Genomic DNA, 18,872 nt, shown 5'->3' on the forward strand with positions numbered 1-18,872 from the left:
GGGCACCCCCCGCACCCTCCCCCGCTCCACCGCCGCCGCCGATGATATATCCAAGTAACAAATTTGAACATATTTTTTATAAAATTATTACTGTTTTTATAAAAAAAATATTACTGTTATGATTTAAACAAGTTTGAACATATTTAAACACAAATAAATATAAAAAACAGCATTTAAAATGCATAAAAAAATATTGGGGAGCCTAGGAATCGAACCCAGGACCTCCTGGTGTGTGTGCTGCGTGCTGACCAGTCAATCTAGTGGGTGGGTTCTGTTGTAGATAGGGTTAGGTTGTAGATAGGGCTAGTGGGCTAGATTAAAACAAAATTCTAATGGCGCACCGGGCGCTAGTGCGCCATTAGAATAGTCGTACTTATGGCGCACGAGGTGGTGGTGCGCCATTAGAATAGTCGTACACTAATTAAATCCCCAATCTCTCCCCTGCCTCATCGATCTCACCCGCTGCCCCCCGTGTTCGCCGCCCCCCTCGCCTCCTTCGCCGTCCCCGAGCCGAGCCCCGAAGCTGCGCCCCCGCCTGCCTCCTCCTCTCTTCTCCCGCGACCTCCCCCTACCCCCTCTAAACCGCCCCGTCCCCTCAGCGCCGCCCGCCGTCTCCCCGAGCCCTAGCTCCGCCGGCGTCGGGGACGACCACCTCGTCGGCCTCACCAGGCCGCAGGCCCTCAAGCCCCACGCCGTCCTCGGCCTCGCCCTCTCCACCGGCGGCGCCCCTTCCTCCGCCCCTGCAGCGCAGCAGCAGCAGTAAACAGCCTGCAGGTAAGATGATGATGGTTTTCCATGAGGTTATCGAGGAGCTGCCGGCCTGTGTTCATTCTTGTGGGGAGAATGTCATGCTAATTTAGTTTGTTTTTGCTGAATGTCATGCTAATTTAGTTTGTTTTTGTTTTGCACATCGGTAGGCAAAGCCTAGTGTTTGTTTCAGACATTTACTGAAACTGAACCAAGGAAATTTGGATTTCATAGTTACAGTTGCGGGAAAAGGTCATATTATGAGTGAAATATATTTAAAATGTCTATTTAGTTATATTTTCCGATATAACCTCGTAAGTAGAAACATGTATAACTCAAGTAAACCATACATCTAGTTAATATTGCACAGGCAACAATGTTAAGTCTTACTATGAACCTAGCAATAAAAATGATGAAGCTCCTGTCAATTTTTGGCATATCTTAAGTTCTTAACAAGATATGTTTGTCGTCTTTTAGCTAGTGTGATGAGATTTTGGTACCTGTACATTCCTTGTACCAACTTAGGCAAATAATAATTTATTTGTTTTTGTGACAGCTGGTTGAGCACATCTTCTAGCCTCTTGTGAATACATCTGGGACAACGCTTCACATCAGTCAGGTATATAATGCTTCAGTTTTGAGTGAAATCCTCTGCCATAGCCCCTGCCCCAGATGAAGTGAGATATATATGTGTATGATGATCCTTCTTTCCTAAAAGTGAGATTTTTATTCAAAGTAAATGAACATTTTACTGCTAGTGTACTGATAGTGTAATCTAGCCATTGTACTGATATTTCTGTTTCTTTAAACATTTTACTATCAATGAAAATGATGTACTGCTGCTTTCAGTTAATTCAAATTAGCTAAAACCTTTTACTGTCAAATAGTGCTAATGTTTACTCTGTGAAATAAACTACTCCATGTCAAATAAACCTTGCTAGGTGAATCTTGTTTGCATTAGGAGTAGTTGTTGGAAATTTACTGAATTTTGTTATGTGCCCCGAGAGGCCCTTGAGTTTGCCGGAATGTCGATTAACTTCCGTTCCGAAAAATTCGGGTACTCCATATGTCCTATTTTCAGCAAAGGTAATGCTGAAATTTTCCATGAATTTTAGCATTACTTTGCTAAAAATAGGACATATGGGGTACTTGCGACTAATGCCTGTTATCATGCATGGGTACTAATTGGTCTCTTCTGTTGCTTATCAGAGATGGCGGGAAGCAGCCACCGTCGATCTGCGACACCGCGGTACGAGTTGGATGCTTCCGAGTTCTTCACTATCATACTTGAGGCTTCAGTATCATCCATGACGCAGGTATATAAAACGAGAGATCTCCCCTTCACCCATCTCATTATGATATCTGTTGTTTGCTACATCACTCATTGTCCCAAACTGCAGAGGCTGCCTGAAAGTTTTATGAACATGCTGATGGGTGAAGATCCTCCAAATAATGTGAAGCTGCGACAGGCCGGCAGCGGGTTTCGCAGGCAGTGGGATGTGCAGTTGGTGATCAAGAAGGGCCACATGTACTTGTCTCGTGGGTGGGAGAAGTTCTACCGTGCCTACGACCTGCAGCTGGGGTACTTCCTTCTCTTCAGGTACGACGACGATGCCAACATGCTCATCGTGAAGGTGTTCAACAAGACTATGTGTCGCATGCGCTACGCTGCCGATGATGATGCCGGTACGTTCTGCCTCTTCTTATTCCTCTACATTTGGATTTGTCTCACATCGATTGTTAACGGTCATTGTTGCATTTTGGACAGGTAATGGGAGCAGCAGCAGCAACACTGGCTACAGCCAAAGCTGCAGCGACTATGGCTGTAGCGAAAGCAGCAGCGATTCTGGTTGTAGTGAAAGCAGCAGCGATTCTGGCTGTAGCGAAAGCAGCAGCGATTCTGGCAGCAGCATAGACAACAAGAAGGATGATCCAGACTGGAGTGCGGGAGAAGAGGAGCAGAGTGAGGATGAGGAGCTGCAGGATGATGATGGGCATCAGGCTGAGGATGACCTAGCGCTGGTGGTGGCTGACCAAGGGCAAGAGATGGTGGTGGCTGACCATGGGCAAGAGATGGAGGTGGCTGAGTATGACCTAGCGATGGTCGTGCCTGAAGGTGGCCTCGCGATGGTGGTGGTGCCTGACAATGACCACGCACCGGTGGTGGCGCCGGCGATCCCACAGCTGGGCGACATGACCACGCCAATTGTGGTAGAAGACTACATCCCACTGCCTCCACTGCCTCCACCGCCTCGCCGCTCTAGGCACATCAGGGAGAGGAAGGAGAAGAACAATGCATGAGAACTGAACTTTGTCAGGTATGTCAGATCTCCTATAGGTTAGCTATCCAAAATGATATATATATATATACTTAGTTACCGATGTTATCTCTAATATGCTTAGTTTCCTATAGGTTAGCTTCATTTTTACCTAAGTTGGCTCTAATATACTAACTTAGAGCTTATATGCTTAGTCTCCTATAGGTTAGCTCCAAAATAACTTATGTTAGCACAAAATGATCAAGTTTACATAATAAGCTTATAGTCTTCTTCTTATTCTTCTTCTTTTCCAAAACTCTTCTTATTCTTCTTCTAGTGTTCTTCTTCTTCTAGTATTCTTCTAGTCTTCTTCTTTTTCTTCTTCTAACTTCTTGTTTATCATTTTGCAGATTTGATTTAATTGACGGAAGCTTGCATGGATGGAGTGCTTCTTTTCCATTTGTGTTTTTATTTTGTATCAATGTGAAACTTTTGTGAAATGATGGATAACGGTGTTGGATGAACAATGTGAAACTTTTGTAATATGTAACGACGGAACTATGTGTTGGCTATGTATGTATATATGATGAAACTTGTGTGTTGGATATGATTGTTATATGGATGCTTGTTGTATATATATGTGTTGAATATCTCATATGTGAAATAGTGACCTGAGATTAAGAAAAAACCAAAAACAAAATAAAAAAATTGTTACTAATGGCGCACTACCATGTGGTGCGCTATAAGTATAGCAGATAATAGTGGTGCACTGTCGGCAATACTAATGGCGCACTACGTGGTGCGCCATTAGAATACCAGATTCTAATGGCGCACCAGTGGTGCGCCATTAGTAAAAAATTCTAGTGGCGTAATACTAATGGAGCACTGGTAATGCGCCATTAGTAGGCAAAACCAGTGCGCCATTAGTAGGCCTTTTCCTAGTAGTGGTAGGCGAGGCCACCGGCCTCCCCGTGCCATCGGAGGATGCCCAGGAGCTCCGCCAGCCATGCCTTCTTCTACCTCGCCACTGGATCAATAATGGGAGGCCACCGCGTCGACGCCCGCACCATCGTCTCCCTCCTCGACCGCCACCGCCATCGCCGTCGATGATTCCGGCACCTCCACTGCACCCCGCGCCTCCCCGAGCAATTCTGCGTCATCGATGTGAGCAGCACCGCGTTCCCCCTCCGTCCTCTCACTCGATTGGTTGCTGTTGCTGCTAGCTCCGCCATTGCCGACGCTCATCGCCGCCGCCTTGCTTTGCCGTCGTGGCCGCTGCCTGCGCAACTCACGTCTGAGCATCACACCATACTCGTGGCACCCCCAGGAACCCGACAAGCCTGCACGCTGCCTTTGCCCTGCCCCTAGCCCCAGTTGCGGCCGCGCCCGACTCCGGCCACCGCCGTTGCTCAACGCCGACGCCAACTCCAGCGGCCTCAGCTCCTCCCAGTGCTCCCACGCGATGCGCCGCGCTTTCCCCATTCGAACGCGCCCGCACGCGCCTAATTTGGCTGCCGGACGGCGAATCCCGGTGCATGGTCGTGCCCTCCGCCATGGATTTGGTCGCCGGGGCTAGCTCCGGCGCCACCGCTGACCTGGCCGACCGGGGCCACCCCCTAGGTCACTGACCCGTGGGCCCGAGGGGCCCGGCCGACCTGTTGACCCGGTCAACCATGCTGACTGGACCAGCCCATGCAACTGATAGATGGGGCCCACACAACCCTAATTAGCGAAATAAATTAAGCTAATTTAGTTAACCTAATTAGACACTGACGGGTGGGCCCAGTAGTTTAACCCACTGTCTATGACAGATGGGTCCCACTGGCGAGGTTTCACTCTGGTCAGCTGAGTTTGACCTACTGACGTCACGGTTATGTCATGCTGACATCACCTTTTATTATTCTGGATAATGTTTGATTTAAATAATTAAATAAATTTAAAAAATGCCTAAAACTTTGATAAATCATAGAAAATAAACCGTAGCTCGGATGGAAAAACTTTATCCATGAAAGTTGCTTAGAGCGACGAGACGAATCCAGATACGCAACCCGTTCGTCCGCCACGCATCCCTAGCATAGTGAACCTGCAACATTTCACCTCCAGTTCATTTGTCCGAAAACGCGAAACGTCGGGGATACTTTCCCGGATGTTTCCCCCCTTCGTTGGTATCACCTATTACCGCGTTAGGGCACACCTAGCACCGCGTATTGCCATGTTACGCTTTGTGATGCTTTGATTGCTTTGTTATTTATTGTGTTCCCTCTCCGTTACTTCTTTCCGGTAGACCCTGAGACTGCCGGCGACCCCCAGTTCGACTACGGAGTTGACGTCCCCTTCTTGCCAGAGCAACCAGGCAAGCCCCCCCTTGTTCACCAGATATCGCCTATTCTCCTCTATACTGCTTGCATTAGAGTAGTGTAGCATGTTACTGCTTTCCATTAATCCTATTCTGATGCATAGCCTGTCATTATTGCTACATCTGTTGATACCTTACCTGCAATCCTAAATACTTAGTACAGGATGCTAGTTTATCATCATTGGCCCTACATTCTTGTTAGTCTGCCTTGCTATACTATCGGGCTGTGATCACTTGGGAGGTGATCACGGGTATATGCTATACATATATACATGCTATACAGATGGTGACTAAAGTCCGGTTGGCTCGTTGAGTACCCGCAAGTGATTCCGATGTGGGAGCTGGAAGGACAGGTGGCTCCATCCCGGTAGAGATGGGCCTGGGTTCCCGAAGGCCCCCGACTTTTACTTTATGGCGGAGCGACAGGGCGGGTTGAGACCACCTAGGAGAGAGGTGGGCCTGGCCCTGGTCGGCGTCCGCGGTTGCTTCATAATAACACGGTTAACGAGATCTTGGTATTTGATCTGAGTCTGGCCACTGGCCTATACGCACTAACCAACTATGTGGGAAAGATATGGGCACTCGACGTCGTGGTATCAGCCGAAGCCTTCGTGACGTCAGCGACTGAGCGGCGCATGCCGGATTGGAACGTAAGCCTGCTCTTGTATTAAGGGGGCTAGTTCTGCTTCCGGCCACGTTCGCGACGTGCAGGTGTGCAATGGGCGATGGGCCCAGACCCCTACGCGCATAGGATTTAGACCGGCGTGCTGACCTCTCTGTTGTGCCTAGGCGGGGCTGCGACGTGTTGATCTTTCGAGGCCGGGCATGACCCAGGAAAGTGTGTCCGGCCAAATGGGATCGAGCGTGTTGGGTTATGTGGTGCACCCCTACAGGGAAGTTTATCTATTCGAATAGCCGTGTCCCTCGGTAAAAGGACGACCCGGAGTTGTACCTTCACCTTATAACAACTAGAACTGGATACTTAATAAAACACACCCAGACAACTTCCACAGACAACCCGGTGATCGCTTTTCCACATGGCGACGAGGGGAGGATCGCTGGGTAGGATTATGCTATGCGATGCTACTTGGAAGACTTCAGTCTACTCTCTTCTACATGCTGCAAGACGGAGGCTGCCAGAAGCGTAGTCTTCGATAAGATTAGCTATCCCCCCTTATTCTGGCATTCTGCAGTTCAGTCCATCGATATTGCCTCTTTACACATATACCCATGCATATGTAGTGTAGCTCCTTGCTTGCGAGTACTTTGGATGAGTACTCACGGTTGCTTTTCTCCCCCTTTTCTCCCCTTCCCTTCTACCTGGTTGTCGCAACCAGATGCCGGAGCCCAGGAGCCAGACGCCACTGTCGACGATTACTCCTACTACACCGGAGGTGCCTACTACTACGTGTAGCCCGCTGACGACGACCAGGAGTAGTTAGGAGGATCCCAGGAAGGAGGCCTGCGCCTCTTTCGATCTGTATCCCAGTTTGTGCTCGCCTTCTTAAGGCAAACTTGTTTAACTTCTGTCTGTACTCAGATATTGTTGCTTCCGCTGACTCGTCTATGATCGAGCACTTGTATTTGAGCCCTCGAGGCCCCTGGCTTGTATTATGATGCTTGTATGACTTATTTATGTTTTAGAGTTGTGATATCTTCCCGTGACTCCCTGATCTTGATCGTACACATTTGTGTGCATTATTAGTGTACGATTGAATCGAGGGCGTCACAATCTCATCTATCGAGAATACCCCGTTCGTATCCTCGATCAAACCGAGCGTACCACTCGACGCCATAACATCAAGTTTCTCAAGGTTCAATGGTCGCACCATTCTGAGAAAGAAGCAACTTGGGAAAGGGAGGATCGTCTTCGACTCGAGTATCCTGCTTTCTTCCTGGAGGATCGTAAATCTCAGGACGAGATTTTTTCGAGTGGGGGTGAGTTATCACATCCTAGCTAGTTCATGCATTAGATTGCTTGCATCATGTTTATCTTTCATCAGAAACTTGAAATGGGGATGACAGAACCGCAAGCACCCCTGAAACCAACTAGGGTTTACTAAAAATATTTTCAATGAACCTGAAATGTCCTTCTAAAATGTTCACAATCTCTGCCTTGGTCTTAAACCACTGCCAAAAATGGTGCACAAATTTCTATGCCATCCTAAGGTCACTGGATTAAATCATTAGTTATTTGAATTTGGGCATTTGAATACTATAAAATATTTCAAATTCTCAAATAATCCCAAACTAAAATGTTCCATGTTGGATATATTCCAAACAGTGGCCATGTGTAGTTTGGTGATTTTTGAAGAATTCTAAGTATTTTTAGAAAAGCAACAAACTTACAGAAATAAAATAAAACAGAAATAAATGGAAAAGGCCACTTACCTGGCCGAACCCACCACCCAGCCCACCTAGCGGCCCAGCACTGTGCTGGCCCATGCCAGCCAGCTGCTTCGTCCCCGCCAGGCAGGCAGGGAGGTGACGCCGACGAGCGTGAGCTCGCCACGGCGCCACCTGCTTGTCGCTTCACCCCTGGACGAGTTGGACGACCTCCACGTCGCCCCCTTGACCCCCTGGACATGTCCATTCTCCCCATCGCCTCTCCCTCGCTTCCCTCCACCATGGCCGATGCAACCGCTGCCACCTCGCCGTCGTAGACATAGCCACCGCCGTCTCTGCGCCGTCTCACCGTGTCCAGCAGCTTCACCGTCGTCTTCTCCATCGAGCAGGCCGAGCCCCAAGCGCTCGCATGCCCCAAAGCCACTTCACCAACTTCGCTCGACTCCGCCACCGCCGGAGATCCCCTTTGCCATAACCATCGCAGCAGTTCATCCCCGATCGCGCCGCCTAGCTTATCGTCTTTGCCGTGAGCTTCTGCCCCTTCCCCTCCCTCTTGTTCTTGTTGCCACCCTCTGCTTCGACTGCAACGAGCAACACCGCACGCGCCGCCACCTGAGCTCGTCGCCGACGATGCTCCGGCCATCCAACAGCCACACCACCATGTCCAACGAGTTCACCTCGTCACTTAGACCACGTAGGAGCTGGCCTTGAGCCTCCAAGACCACTACAATGACGAGCTCGACTTCACCCGAGCTCCAGTAGCTTCACAGCTCGTCACCGGTGTCGTTTACAGCGACCTGGAGCTCCACCACCACCACCACTCGACGCGGCTCACTCCCAGCTACCCGTAGATGGTCTCTGCCGTCCATTTGGTCGTCTAAGGGCAAATCCCGCAGCCTCCGCCATGTCTGGACGTCACCGGTGGCTAAACGCTAGCGAGTGATACGTCTCCAGCGTATCTATAATTTATGAAGCATTCATGCTATATTATTATCTGTTTTGAATGTTTATGGGCTTTATTATACACTTTTATATTACTTTTGGGACTAACCTATTAACCGGAGGCCCAACCCATATTGCTGTTTTATTGCCTATTTCAGTATTTCGAAGAAAAGGAATATCAAACGGAGTCCAAACGGAATGAAACCTTCGGGAGCGTGATTTTTGGAATGAACATGATCCGGGAGACTTGGAGTACAAGCCTGGGAAGCTTCAAGGAGGCCAGGAGATAGGAGGGCGTGCCCACCCCCTAGGCGCGCCCCCTGTCTCGTGGGCTCCTCGAGGCTCCCCCGACTGACTTCTTTCGCCTATATATTCCCATATACCCTAAAACCATCAAATACGAACATAGATCGGGAGTTCCACCGCCAGAAGCCTCTGTAGCCACCAAAAATCTCTCGGGAGCCTGTTCCGGCACCCTGCCGGAGGGGAGGATCCATCACCGGTGGCCATCTTCATCATCCCGGCGCTCTCCATGACAAGGAGGAAGTAGTTCACCCTTGGGGCTGAGGGTATGTACCAGTAGCTATGTGTTTGATTTTTCTCTCTCTCGTGTTCTCTCTATGGCACGATCTTGATGTATCGCGAGCTTTGCTATTATAGTTGGATCTTATGATGTTTCTCCCCCTCTACTCTCTTGTGATGAATTGAGTTTTCCTCTTGAAGTTATCTTTTCGGATTGAGTCTTTAAGTATTTGAGAACACTTGATGTATGTCTTGCCGTGCTTATCTGTGGTGACAATGGGATATCACGTGATCCACTTGATGTATGTTTTTGTGATCAACTTGCGGGTTCTGCCCATGAACCTTTGCATAGGGGTTGGCACCCGTTTTCGTCTTGACTCTCCGGTATAAACTTTGGGGCACTCTTTGAAGTACTTTGTGTTGGTTGAATAGATGAATCTGAGATTGTGTGATGCATATCGTATAATCATACCCACGGATACTTGAGGTGGCAATGGAGTATCTAGGTGACATTAGGGTTTTGGTTGATTTGTGTCTTAAGGTGTTATTCTAGTATGAACTCTATGATAGATTGAACGGAAAGAATAGCTTTATGTTATTTTACTATGGACTCTTGAATAGATAGAACAGAAAGGATAACTTTGAGGTGGTTTCGTACCCTACCATAATCTCTTCGTTTGTTCTCCGCTATTAGTGGCTTTGGAGTGACTCTTTGTTGCATGTTGAGGGATAGTTATATGATCCAATTATGTTATTATTGTTGAGAGAACTTCCACTAGTGAAAGTATGAACCCTATGCCTTGTTTCCTACCATTGCAATACCGTTTACGCTCACTTTTATTATTGGTTACCTTGCTGTTTTTATATTTTCAGATTACAAAAACCTATATCTATCATCCATATTGCACTTGTATCACCATCTCTTCGCCGAACTAGTGCACCTATACAATTTACCATTGTATTGGGTGTGTTGGGGACACAAAAGACTCTTTGTTATTTGGTTGCCGGGTTGTTTGAGAGAGACCATCTTCATCCTACGCCTCCTACGAATTGATAAACTTAGGTCATCCACTTGAGGGAAATTTGCTACTGTCCTACAAACCTCTGCACTTGGAGGCCCAACAACGTCTACAAGAAGAAGGTTGTGTAGTAGACATCAGCGAGTCAGCGTGGTTTGACCACGTGTTTGACTCCCCTGAGTCACTGACATGTGGGCCCCATCGTCTGGTCAAACCTGGATTAGTTTTAATCTAACCCTAATTAACCTAATTAACTAACAGAGACACTGACCAGTGGGTCCCACCGGCCAGGTTTGACCTGGGCGCCCTATTGACCTACTAATGCAGTGCTGACGCAGTAACTGCTTTTTCTGGATTTATTCTTACTAGTTGACCCGTTGCGCCAAATGGCGCAGAGACCCGCTAAAGACATGTTGTCGATGAAAATAGTTTCATTTTGCAAGGACATATTCGATAACCATGCTATATTGAAAATATGTTTATCACACTGCGAGATCCAAGTTGAAAAAAACTATATTTGTATAACCCGTTACGCCAAAAAAATATTGTATAACATGACCCGTTGTGCCAAATGGAAGTTAAAAATATTTGCATTTTTTTAGTAACTTTGTTTGAGCAAATAAATACAGTAAGAACTTAATAAAAGTTTAGCAACAATAGAGTACAATTGTATCATGCGCAACAGCAACAAAAATTAGTTAGCTAATAAATTGTTTGAAGGGAACCAAACATTTCAGAGTAGTTTATCCGACATCTCATTCTTAAAAATGATCCCAAGCGGCCATCAACGAAAATACAATTATTTTTTTAGGGTGAAAATACAATTGTTTTGATGCAACGACGGTAAGAGAAATGAGTAAACATCAAAGAAACAGAACATTTAAATTGGTTATTCCTTGGATGAAATCTATTATTGTATCACCCAGCCTAGTACCAATTCTTGTCGCAACAACAATCTCACCCAATCCTCCTTCAAGAGGATACACAGAGGATATCAGGACACCAAATTGTGCGTGCTGTAACCAGGAACCTTAATTTAGCTTAGTTTCTTCTTTAAAACCCAGATGATCAACCTAATAAAACAACATATTCAAACAAATAAAATGACATTAGTCATGCATGCAAGACCAAACCGTTTGTCAGAAATCACAGTTAGAAGCATGCAATCCCAATTCACAAGGCGATAATCCCAGCAAATGATCAAAACATCCACAAGAAAAAAAAATGATAGGCTAACAATTCAAAGACATGATGAAGAATATATATTTTTAGAAGTAAAGCACCATAGAATTACTTAACAGGCACAACGAAAGGCGAGGATACTAACTTATAAATAAGGCCATCTTTATACAACCTAACAAAAGCTTAAGTTACAGCTTTTGACCTTTTCTCGTCCATTGTAAAGCACTGACGCACAAGGCTAACATTAAGTTCACATTAGGAATTGGAACTATAGACAATACATTGTTTTCACTATTTTTCTTAACTAAGGAAAATAAGAAGTTTATCTCATGGGTCCAATCAAGGGAGGCTCCAAGCCTATGTAATTGATTTAATACAGTACCACCATACTGATCTTTCCATTCTACAACCTGTACAGAAGATGTTAAGAGGATACACCAAGTGTGCAAAGAAATAAGCTCACTATGATTCATGTTGCATCACACATGAGAAATTGACACTGCCAATTATGAATTTAAAAAATATACAGGACTCTACATTGTTACAGCTTCTACCACACATTGCCTACAGTGCAAACAAAAGAAAAGACAACCATGCATTATTTCAACTAGTGTAAGCAAGACACTTATAATAGAGCAACATCATGGCAGCTCTAGTTATCAGAACAAGGCTAAAGTGTAGCTTAAAATCATTAGTTAACTCTGCTTCTATTCCGGTTGCTGAAAATCACAATAGTAAACTTGTCCCTAACTCTTTTTGTGATTAGTAGCCATGTGCATGACTAAACCATATCTTTTGTTATTGTTGTGCGTCCGCATACATAACATGTTAAACTTAGAATAGTCGTGCCCTAACATGTTATTCCGGTAAAAAAATCCTTGCGAATCAAATTGGCGATACACATACAAGATCTATGAGCACTATAGTGGAACCATGATACTCTATATACAGGTAAAATAGAGAATTGAATCGCTTTCCACGCAAAGCGACATGATGGATCTGGGCTTCCCCATGGGCGCTCATGTGTGGGCAACATCTGTACTGTTTAATATGCTTTGCCACTAAATTATGGTCTCATTGATTGAACTGTAGAACACAAAATTTTAAAATATGCATAATTATTACTTTTCGCTTTCTTTAATATGAATAACAAGAACTAAAGGACATATTCATGTCATGAAAAGTGAGGAAAGAATACTCAGAACCCTTTTCACCTTTCTTTTTCACAATCCTTCTCGTGCACTCATCTTGACACGACCAATTATCATCCTTTGGATATATTTAAATAGAAAAATGTTCTGATTTCATATATGGCTTCTTCTATTAAGATGAGTTATAAATGTATCAGTAGATCTGTAAAAACATCGAATTTATTCCTGAAAAACAGGTACAAATGACATGGAGAAGCGCAAGCTAGTGCCTACTCCACACATACCTGAGAGGTTGGAGCTACTAATATGATTATACAGATTTCACAGAAGATTTTTTAAATAAAACGCAACAAAAAGCACAACAAAATGCAGTGTGACAGAGCAAGAGACCCACAGTTGGTATAGCTAATGCCAAGCCAGCATTTGTACCTCTCCATAATCTACCAAATCCTTCCTGAAACAACCGATTAGCAAATATATCAAGTATCAGTATCCACAGGATGTTAGTACTAACATAAGAAATTAGCAAATGGCATTTGCGCTGCATTACCTGTCTAACAACTTTCAAGAATACATCAACTGTTCCCTTGTACTGAAAGCAATCAGGTGGGCAAATAGGTTCACTTCCCAAAATGATACCACGTGTGCATGATGGAGAGCATCGCAACTCAGACAGTATCTGGAAAGAAGGCATAAGCAGCATTCCTCTAGTAAGGACAAGAAATAAATAGGTTATCTGTTTGATGGCTAACCTAGAACAATGGAACTGATGAGCTCATTCAGACAATTAACATGAATAAGCATTAAATAAATGAAAAATTCTTATTATGTAAACGTGAATAACTTTGGTTCTGGAATATGATCGCAGTTTCAAGAGATTTCTAATGCCCATTTTCTTCTTATGCACAATCCCACTCCAGATTACATTCCAGGAAACACTACAGTAGATTTGAAATGCATGTAATTAGAAATAATAGAGTTTGCCAATTGCAAACAAAATCAGAAACAAGGTGACCAAACCAACATGCTTTATCTACCTACGGAAGGATCAAATCTGCACTGTTATTGAGAATAATCATCTTGGCTACCAGTCCGAGTATCTGCGACATTGTTCACATCTAGCACGACTCTGATTTCCTTTGTTCGCCGCCCCTCTGCTTCACTTCAGGTCTCCACCCCCGTGTTGTGATGCTACTCTTGCATTCCAATCTAACATTCAGGATTCAGCTAATATAAACTCATTGCTCTTTGTACAATAGAGAAGTAACAGGGGAAAGAAGAAAAACTGGGAATTCACTTGCCCACTGAAGTGTGTAAAGCCCAACTCAGAATTTTTGGTTGTACCGCGCATCATCATCCATCTCAGATAGTAAGAGCATGTCCTTTAGCAATAAAACATCTGCTTAATTTTGACCTGGAGATAAGAAGATGGACAAGGCACCTCCAAATCATCTAAATCGAAACCTTTCAGTCTTTGCTTTCACTATGTCTGAGTACCTGCATGGTGTGAGCAGATCATTCAATCAGTACAAAAAAAGGAATACTGTTCTAAAAAAAGTACTCCCTCTGTCCCACAATATAAGAGCGTTTTGCAAGCTACGTTAGGTTGAAAAACGCTCTTATATTGTGGGACGGAGGGAGTACACAACAAGGAATAAAGCAGTTCCATCAATTATCTTGAAACTAAACATACCATGCATATAAATCCACCGAATGGTTAATTTTCTCACACCCATTCTCAACAAATCCTGTACATACCAAAAAAAGTGTCCAATAAGGAGCATATTCAAAAAACTTACAGCTCCTTGAAAGAATGCCCTTCTCCATAGTAACCAAGCAAGCTCATGAATTTCTGTGATTTAATATAAACAAACCTGTGATGTGGAAGTAAAACCATTGGAATATGAAGTGAATAATGTGCATCTACTCAAGTTGTAGGTAATTCTGCATGCGGTTACTACGTCATCCTTGGTGGGGAGGGGAAGTTGGAGGAGGCTCTCAGATCTCGAGAGGCTTGACATCAGCGGCAACCATCTGCAACAACAACAACAACAACAACAACAAAGCCTTTAGTCCCAAACAAGTTGGGGTAGGCTAGAGGTGAAACTCATAAGATCTCGCAACCAACTCATGGCTCTGGCACATGGATAGCAAGCTTCCACGCACCCCTGTCCATAGCTAGCTCTTTGTCGATACTCCAATCCTTCAGGTCTCTCTTAACGGACTCCTCCCATGTCAAAATCGGTCGACCCCGCCCTCTCTTGACATTCTCCGCACGCTTTAGCCGTCCGCTATGCACTGGAGTTTCTGGAGGCCTGCGCTGAATATGCCCAAACCATCTCAAACGATGTTGGACAAGCTTCTCCTCTATTGGTGCTACCCCAACTCTATCTCGTATATCATCATTCCGGACTCGATCCTTCCTCGTGTGGCCACACATCCATCTCAACATACGCATCTCCGCCACACCTAACTGTTGAACATGTCGCCTTTTAGTCGGCCAACACTCCGCGCCATACAACATTGCGGGTCGAACCGCCGTCCTGTAGAACTTGCCATATCTCTGCTACCTTTTGGGTACTCAATCTCTCTTTTAGCTTTTGTGGCACTCTCTTGTCACAGAGAATGCCAGAAGCTTGGCACCACTTCATCCATCCGGCTTTGATTCGATGGTTCACATCTTCATCAATACCCCCATCCTCCTGCAACATTGACCCCAAATACCGAAAGGTGTCCTTCCGAGGTACCACCTGGCCATCAAGGCTAACCTCCTCCTCCTCACAGCTAGTAGTACTGAAATCGCACATCATGTACTCGGTTTTAGTTCTACTAAGCCTAAACCCTTTCGATTCCAAGGTTTGTCTCCATAACTCTAACTTCCTATTTACCCCCGTCCTACTATCGTCAACTAGCACCACATCATCCGCAAAGAGCATACACCATGGGATATCTCCTTGTATACCCCTTGTGACCTCATCCATCACCAATGCAAAAAGATAAGGGCTCAAAGCTAACCCCTGATGCAGTCCTATCTTAATCGGGAAGTCATCGGTGTCGACATCACTTGTTCGAACACTTGTCACAACATTATTGTACATGTCCTTGATGAGGGTAATGTACTTTGCTGAGACTTTGTGTTTCTCCAAGGCCCACCACATGACATTCCGCGGTATCTTATCATAGGCCTTCTCCAAGTCAATGAACACCATATGCAAGTCCTTCTTATGCTCCCTATATCTCTCCATAAGTTGTCGTACCAAGAAAATGGCTTCCATGGTCGACCTCCCAGGCATGAAACCAAACTGATTTTTGGTCACGCTTGTCATTCTTCTTAAGCGGTGCTCAATGACTCTCTCCCATAGCTTCATTATATGGCTCATCAGCTTAATTCCACGGTAATTAGTACAACTCTGAACATCCCCCTTGTTCTTGAAGATTGGTACTAATATACTCCGTCTCCATTCTTCTAGCATCTTGTTTGCCCGAAAAATGAGGTTGAAAAGCTTGGTTAGCCATACTATCGCTATGTCCCCGAGACCTTTCCACACCTCAATGGGGATACAATCAGGGCCCATCGCCTTGCCTCCTTTCATCCTTTTTAAAGCCTCCTTCACCTCAGACTCCTGGATGCGCCACACAAAACGCATGCTGGTCTCATCAAAGGAGTCATTCAGTTCAATGGTAGAACTCTCATTCTCCCCATTGAACAGCTTGTCGAAGTACTCCCGCCATCTATGCTTAATCTCTTCGTCCTTCACCAAGAGTTGGCCTGCTCCGTCCTTGATGCATTTGACTTGGCCAATATCCCTCGTCTTCCTCTCCCGGATCTTAGCCATCTTATAGATGTCCCTTTCACCTTCCTTCGTAAATAAAGATCAAACCATGGTAACATAAACAATAGGAGACCTGAAATTATGGACTGAACAAAAAGAGATAAGTTGGGGAGAAATTTAGGTCCCCAGACTGATGAGCTCTTGCATATGCATGATATTACAAATGTGATACCTTTGTGCTGCCTTTAGTTTTGAACCACTCGGAGACCATTCTGATCCCTCTAGCAAACATGTCAACATAACTATATGGGCAATGCATTTTGAACCATTGACCAAAGCATCCATGCACTTGGAACTAAAAGCATCTAATTGTTCTGTTCTAAACTATTTTAAATTCTGCACTTTGTACAGCTGCAACTTGGTGTCATGAACTGAATTAGTGCATTACTTACACAACAGATATCAGATTAAGTAGAAGTCGATAGAAATTAGCAGAAGTGGGCAACAAAAATCAGCAGCCCATCACCTTGCAATATAGAACATACTTTCGCCGACCATCATAGATCATACCGCTAAACAACAAGGCGCATCGGCCGTCCACTTGAATTATTATTCTGCAACAAAACAAAAGCACACATAGAGCACCAATTAGAAGGGATCTTGTATGGCAACAAAAAAAACCATTTAGCCATTCATCAGGAAGATGGTGTGCATTAGGTTGGGCCTGCTTACATGGTACAGAGGCATTTAGGCTACACAAATCTTGTAGATATGTGTGTGCAGAGAGAGAGAGATCACAAATCCATAGATGTGTGTGTAGAAAAAGGGATCAGGAGCGAAGGAGAAGCTCACCATGGGGTCTCCCCATCCCCAAAATCTGCCTGTCATGCCAAGGAAGAGGCATGGAAAAGAAGGTGGGGTGGAGGCATAGGTGCTGCCGCCGCTCAGGGCAAAGCAGAGGCGAGCCTGGAGGAGAGCCTGGCCTCCTCCCTGGTTGGGCGGCGGCGCCGCCTCCAGGAGGGCCGACCTGCTCCTTCACCTAGTTTCCCACCTCCTCTTCCCCTGCCCCTTCACCCCACCACCAGGCTCGCCTAACCCGCGCTCGATCTGGATCCAACAACGAAGAGAAGGAAGACGAGGTAGAGGGGCTAGCGTGGTGGAGGAGGAATAGCAGGCGACGGCGGGACTCTAGGGTGGAGGCCGTGGCGACGCAAGGAGGGGGTGGAGGAGAGGCGGCGGTGGGGCTCCAGGGCAGAGGCCGTGGTGACGCGAGGAGGGGGATGGAGGAGGGGAGCGGGAGGCTGTGGGGATCGAGGGAAAACAAGGCTAGGGTTTGTGTGACGGCTGGTGCGGGAGTGGGACGAGGCGGATTGGCTGCGGAAGCGTGGAGCGGATTGGTCAAAACCGTCTGCACGCGGCCACGACTGACCCAGCCAACCAGAGCACGAGACGAGCCTACCCGTCATAGGCCAGTGGAAATGACCGTGAAGTGAAAATTGATTTTAATTGTTGTGAAGATCCAATGGCTCAGGCACGCCAGAAAGGTAGATCGGACGACCGACGAAGCTGCAATCGGGGGAGCGTTTTGGAGGGGAGTTGGCTAGCCTCTTTTTTGTTTTAAACTAGTTGACCCGTTGCGCCAAATGGCGCAGAGACCTGTTGAAGACATGTTGTCGATGAAAATAGTTTCATGCTGCAAGAACCTTCAACTAAATCATGCTATTTTTTAAACAAGTTTATTACGTTGTTAAATCATAGTTTGGGAAAAGGAAAACTTTGCATAATATGAATATGTTCAGTTTGAAAATATGGCCACTATGATGAGGGAGTAAAGTTGGCATGGTTGTATTTTTTAGCAAGTTTGAAAACATGGTTATCATGATGAGAAACCTGGCCGTGCATCTTTTTCCTGCAAAAAGAGGGAAAAAGATAAGAAACCTAAGAAAAAAAACGTGTCTTTGTTGTGCATATACGGAGATATAGGGATCAAGAGGTATTAGGATATCCCATATGTTATTTAGCCCAGCCCATGTAGAGCGATGTTTGTGGCCCGTGAGGTGCTGAATATGAAGCGGCAGGGGGCGGATCCAGCAGAGACTGTCTATCCCCTTCATTTCTTTCCGGTTCCTCAGCTGGGTGACAGAGGCGTTTCCTCAGCCGCCGACCGGTGCAATTTCTCATCCGTTGCGCCAAATGGCGCAGAGACCCGCCAAAGCCATGTTGTCGATGAAAATAGTTTCATTTTGCAAGGACTTCAATACTCGTTCTAGAAAGCCCATATATTAAACCATACTCTTTTGAAAATGTCTTTCACATTATGAAATCCAAGTTTGAAAAAAATGTATAACCTTGCACCAAAAAATTATATTTGTACAACACTGCCCATTGCGCTAAAAGGCACCGAGTCCCATTTAAAACCATGTACTTGCTAAAAATATTTGCATTTTTTCAGTAACTGTTTGAGCAAATACATACGGTAAGAACTTAGTAAAAGTTTAATTGATTGTCTATTTAAGCTCACATGAAATGCAAGATGGCAACAACAGAGCACAATTGTATCATGTGCAACAACAACC

General features: G+C 45.4%; 1 long non-coding RNA gene across 8 annotated transcripts; it reads right to left on the minus strand.

The window, feature by feature from the left end:
- Window positions 1-11,034: 11,034 nt before the first annotated feature.
- Window positions 11,035-17,656, minus strand: LOC119277411. 8 transcript variants are annotated; one of them, XR_005137092.1, is made up of 8 exons: window positions 17,149-17,656; window positions 16,823-16,910; window positions 14,217-14,557; window positions 13,821-14,020; window positions 13,561-13,732; window positions 13,074-13,202; window positions 12,918-12,977; window positions 11,035-11,263 (listed from the first exon to the last, which is right to left on the minus strand). It is a non-coding gene; the product is annotated as an uncharacterized LOC119277411 (long non-coding RNA). The 8 variants fall into 8 exon arrangements; XR_005137090.1 differs by having other exon boundaries at window positions 12,587-12,977; XR_005137096.1 differs by lacking the exon at window positions 11,035-11,263 and adding an exon at window positions 11,280-11,782.
- Window positions 17,657-18,872: the final 1,216 nt, after the last annotated feature.

Source organism: Triticum dicoccoides, chromosome 3B (assembly GCF_002162155.2).
Source record: "Triticum dicoccoides isolate Atlit2015 ecotype Zavitan chromosome 3B, WEW_v2.0, whole genome shotgun sequence".
In the NCBI taxonomy this organism is placed as follows: domain Eukaryota; kingdom Viridiplantae; phylum Streptophyta; class Magnoliopsida; order Poales; family Poaceae; genus Triticum; species Triticum dicoccoides.